This window comes from Uloborus diversus, chromosome 2 (assembly GCF_026930045.1).
Source record: "Uloborus diversus isolate 005 chromosome 2, Udiv.v.3.1, whole genome shotgun sequence".
Taxonomy (NCBI): domain Eukaryota; kingdom Metazoa; phylum Arthropoda; class Arachnida; order Araneae; family Uloboridae; genus Uloborus; species Uloborus diversus.
In genome coordinates, this window is record NC_072732.1 from 198,765,280 (window position 1) to 198,771,122 (window position 5,843).

At 30.4% G+C, this 5,843-nt stretch overlaps 1 long non-coding RNA gene across 1 annotated transcript; it reads right to left on the reverse strand.

Moving 5' to 3' along the window:
* Nucleotides 1-1,101: 1,101 nt before the first annotated feature.
* LOC129235315 (uncharacterized) lies at nucleotides 1,102-4,988 on the reverse strand. Its single transcript, XR_008581582.1, has 3 exons — nucleotides 4,907-4,988; nucleotides 4,566-4,726; nucleotides 1,102-1,205 (listed from the first exon to the last, which is right to left on the reverse strand). It is a non-coding gene; the product is annotated as an uncharacterized LOC129235315 (long non-coding RNA).
* Between the last annotated feature and the right edge of the window lie 855 nt (nucleotides 4,989-5,843).

The window sequence follows — 5,843 nt, forward strand, 5'->3', positions numbered from 1 at the left end:
TGATGAAAAATCAACATTTAAGCAACTATTTTCCAACGTTATTGAAATTTAATATGCTCAACCTTAATAGTGTGCTACTTCAGATTGCTCTCCAGCCTATTTCATTTGAATTTTTTTATTATTTTCCCTCATCAAATCAATATACTTTACCAAATATATATCAAATCATTAGTTTACAAGCGTAGAAATACTAAAAATTAAAAATGATGAAGCGTGGAAATTCTATTTTATTTATTTAAATAAATATAGTACAAATATAGTTGCATCATGTATAGTACCTATAATTTATGTGACTTTTCGCCCTTTGTGACATCATAGCCTTTATTGCTACCTCTGATTGCTCTCAAACCTGTTTCATTTAATTTTTTTACTATTTTCACTCATTACATCAATACATTGGTTTCAAAGAGTAAAAATACTAAAATAAAAAAAACTGAAAAATTTTAATTGCTAAAATAAAGTACATAAATAAAAAGATTGTTGCATCATGTAGAGCTTAAAATGTAAGGCTTTTTACCCTTCGTAACATCACAACTTGGAAAATTTCAACTGCATGTGTGCGTCCCGTCAAAATTGATATATTGGATTTCACACAATCCCAACTAATGTTTTCTTCGGAGCAGTATAATAAGGAAGAGATTAGTGTCGACTTTCTTTTCAATTTTGGTTTTGCTGTTGTATTACAAAATAAGTGTGGAGAATTTTATCAAAGGAAAAATGATTTATTTCGTTGCATAACTCTTGCTGTACTCATAACCCCCTCAGAATTTAAACTGTTGACTTATTAGGAAGTATAACTTTTAAATTAACAGAATACTATATTAACTGGGCAGTTAGTGCTTTCATTGATGTTCTGAAAAGCAGTGAAACCCAAACAAAAACGTTAGGGCCAAAAAAAAATTTTTTTTCAATATAATTCATTTTTATGTACAAAGTAACTAATTTAACCATAAAAAATGTAGAGATAAAAGTGATCTGTATTTAGTCACGTTATATGCATAATAAAACAAGAAATATAATTAGAAATACTTTTATTTACAATTGATATAAAAAACAAAAAAAACCTATAAAATATAACAAAAACAAAACATTATCAATTTATTTTTTCCTGCTCCCATTTCTATCTGGGACAAATCTCAGCCAGCTTTTTATGAACTGTTCACAGTCATTGAGCATATTCTGGCTTGCAGTTGTTTGTGCTGCACCTGTAAAAAGAAAAGTAAAACTATTAAAAATAAGGTTTAGAAACAACCTAGAACCTCAACAACCTCTGTGCCTAGAACTAAAATACAAATATGACTCATATGATCATTCGAAATGTCTTATCCGGGATCATTGCTACCCCATCTATCTGAATTTCGTGTTTTTTCAGCCAGTAGTGCTTTGTTTTGAAGAGCACTGTTTTGAAGAGCAATCTATACCTAATAAATCTGAAAGTCCCTCTGCCTGTCAGGAGCTCTGTGACGCGCATAGCGCCTAGACCGTTCGGCCGATTTTCGTGAAATTTGACACAAAATTAGTTTGTAGCATGGGGTGTGCACCTCGAAGCGATTTTTTGAAAATTCGATGTGGTTCTTTTTCTACTCCAATTTTAAGAACAAAATTATCATAAGATGGACGAGTGAATTACGAAATTATCATTACGTGGAACCGTAACATGGGCACAAGCCAATTGGCGAGAAAATTCACCATACATTGTTTGTAAATATACAGGCGAACCAAGGCCTTTTAATTTTCTATTACGGGCAAAGCCGTGCGGGTACCACTAGTGAACAATAAGAGACTTGAAAGCTGCATATCAAAGAAAAAAAATTACCTGATTAGTTGAACTACATACCTTTAAATTGATGCATTATGTGCGTACTTTTAAATTTGTTTTAACTAAACAATTTTTCTTAAATTGAAATCTTTTGATTTGGACTTCGAGGTCCTTAAGAAATAAATCAAAACTTTTGATTTAAAAAAAAGCACTTTGATGGTGCATCAGTTTATGTTCATTTAACTGCTTTACTGTTTTATTTTTCTTTTCATAACTTGTTTACGAGAAGGTTAAGACATGTTTGATGTGAAATGGATAAATAGAAACATAAAGAGACATGTAGAAATTTTCTTACAAGAGCAATACAAATATGTAAAATAATGGGTAAGTGTTTGATGTGAAATTTATAGATAAATAAACATGCAGAAATTTTCATACAAGAGTCATACTTAGCATATAAAACAATGGGTAAGTGTTGGATGCGAAATGAATAAATAAATACATAAATATGTAGAAATTTTCAAACAAGAGTCATATACTTAACAAATAAAACAATGGGTAAGTATTAGATGTAAAATGAATATACAGATACATACATAAATATGTAAATAGATTCATATAAGACCCATACTTAACATAAAAAACGATGGGTAAGTTTGATGTGAAATGAATAGATACATAAATCAAAATTTAAAAACCTTCAAACAAGGGTCATAATTAACATAAAACAATGGGCGAGTGCGATGTATAATGAATAAATAGATAAATATGTAAACATATTCATACAAGAGTCATACTTTATTTAAAAAACAATGGGCAAGTATTTGATATGAAATAAATAGGTACATAAATATGTAGACATTTTTAAACAAGAGTCATACTAAGAGTCGGATTTGGAGTTCTGTGCAAATTTTTGCTACGTACTGTTATAAAATCTTTTACTTGAAACCTCGTTTTATAGGGACTTGAACACATAAAACATTGCATAATTGTTGTACTACACCTAAATTACCAACTTAATTTTCTATATTATATATATATATATAAGTATATGTATATGATAGCTTCAATAAATATAACAACATATTCTGGCATTCGTTAAAAATATTTCAAAATTTTGTTCTGGGCAAAACTAATTTAATGCTTTTTAAGCCAATAGTATGAATAAGCAAACAACCTCTTTCAGTTTTTTTACTCCTTAGTAGTTACTCGTTAACGATATAAATGTATCTACTAATTTATATTTGTAAATAATAGAAGGTTTTCTTTAACTGAAGTAGGGTTAAATTAATTTTAGTGATAGGGACTTGCTTTATTGCCTCAAATTTTGTCTACATTTTCATCATTTCTAATGAGAAACGTCAATAAAATATTAAATTAAAATCACGTTTGTGCAGGAAAAAAATCTCAGCTACTTTCAAATTATTGGCTTAGAAAGTGAAATAAGTTAGTTTTAGGACCAAATGTATGGATTTATCTCGTGGGTTAGTTTTAGTGGTGATCATCAACACATTAAGTTAAAAAAAACGTATGCCTTTATAATTATAGCAGCTAAATATTTGATGAACTTATTCAAGGAAGGGCTTAAAATAGTAAGGTTTAAATACTTGATTGCAGTCCAATAAAGCTTCTGCTTTCCTTCAAAAAAATATAAGTATTTCATCATATTTTGAGCGAAAAATATACTTCTAATAAAAAGTTGACATTTAAATGGTTATGAATGTTTTTCCGGTTGGTCGAAGTAAGCTTATTTATAAATAAATCAATTATTATCAGTTTAATTTCAAGCTTATTAGTCTAATTTTCCCCGAGAAAAAACTGAAAAGTTGTCTTTAAAAAAAAACTATTTTGAAGTGAACTTTTTTTTAGTTTGTTTAAAATTTATTTAAAAACAATACAATGTATCTTACCACAAACGCATAACTTAACTGTTTTATTATAGGAACGAAATACATGTAAATAATCATTCTAGATTTTGAAGTAAGCATAAACGTTTTTATGAAAAAGGAATTTTACTAATGCAATAATAGTGCTCAAGCAAGTGTACTTTTCCCCCCTCTTTTAGTTATTTAGAGTTTCAAATTTTTATGAAAAAGTTGAACTGAGGTAGCATTTAAAAGTGTGAAAAACACTTAAAATCTTAAATTTTGGATAATATATTACTTTAAGAGTCAATGCTAGAAAAGATGTATTTCCAGAAATGCTTCTAATTTGTACTGGAAGTTTTCTTGAATTAACAGCACAGTTTGTAATTTGCCACAAATGATACTTTTATTTTTCTAAGTGCACTGCTGTGATAGATACATTATTCCACATACAGAATTAACGAGAATCTTTGTTTACCAATCTCGTTTTTCAATATTTTTCCAACTGTACCCGATTGGAGCTAAAAAGAAATGACGGCATCATGCGGATTATGAGCTTCTTTCGCAAGAACCAGCTATCAGTAACAGTATGTGGCTCAAAGAATGAACATAGACAACCCTAGAAGTTTGAAATTTGATTTTTTCAGATACATTTTTAGGTTTTGGTACCTAAAATTTAAGAAATATTTTTCCGATGTTATAACTATTATTTCTTTCTGAAGGGTTTGTAACGGTTCTGGTTTTATTTCTTTACTTTTTTTTCCCCAATTTCAAGTTACTATTTAATTTTATTTTAAAAGAGTGCTTTTCATTCATTCAGGTCCTCCAAGGAAAATCCACCCAAGGTATAATTACTACACCACTCCAACTTTCGCCTTTTATGGCTTTTGATCATTTCCATACTTTAAGTTCATTTGTTTTTTAAAGTAAACAAATCTTACTTGATGTTTCTGTCAACTCGTTTTCAGTAGGCTTTCAACCTTTCAAATTTCACCATATACGTTACGATCTCCATCTGGAAAACACTCCGAAATTTCAAAGTTGCTAATCTTTAGAACTTTCTTCTTTTTGTGACATTTTCGTCCTCGGAATCACTGCTCACCTGAAAACAAAATATGAAGTTATGTTTCGTCATCAATGACAAGTTTTACTGATGGTTAAGACAGATTTAGGAACGAAAATTGCAAAATGCACAGCACCAAAAACTTGGTTTAAAAAATAAATTTTGATTAAAACAGATTTTAAAACATTTGTAAATGAATACAAATACAAAATTGACGACCAGCAACAGGTTCTGGGCCCAGCTAGACTGGTCCTAGTCAATTTACAATCCCCAGTGAAGATCAATGGCCCTCTTAAAACTATCTACTCTCTTGCTCATTACCACCTCATCCGGTAAGCTGTTCCAAGGTTCCACTACCCTGCTAAAATAATAATTTTTCCTAATATCCATGTTAGCCCGAGATTTAAGTAGCTTAAAACAATGACCCCTTGTCCTGTTTTCAGTGCTAAACTTCAGCCCCGTAACATCTTTCATTTTAATAAATTTAAACAACTGAATCATATCCCCTCGGTCTCTTTGTTCAAGACTGTACATTTTTAGCCTTCTAAGCCTGGAATCATAGTCTAAATGAGAAAGTCCATTTATTAGCCTTGTAGCCCGCCTTTGAACCCTTTCCAATACTTTAATGTAAGGAGACCACAACTGAACAGCATACTCCAAATGAGGCCTTACCAAACTTCTATATAAGGGCAGAAAACTTTAGATTTGTTTGAAATAGATCTATTGATGAACCCAAGCGTCTTATTGGCTTTGTTACTAGCTATGCTGCATTTTTGGCTGAACTTTAAATCCTGACTTATTAAGATGTCCAGATCAGTAACTTTTTCTGCCTGACTAATGACTGAACATTGCAAATAATAACTTGTACACTTATTCCCATGCCCTAAATGTAGCACTTGACATTTCCCAACATTGACAGCCATACCCCATTTATCAGGCCACTCCGTAATATGATCTAGATCCTCTTGCAGCTGATTTGCTTTTTCTTCATTTTCTACTGCTGATGTTACCATAACTTTGACATCATCAGCAAAACAATTCATGTTCCCAGAAATATTTTTATGAATAAATACATTTCAGGACAGCTCTAAAGAAATTATCCATATACAATCGAATATACAAAAAGGATTTGTCCCCCCCTCTAATTTACCAATTA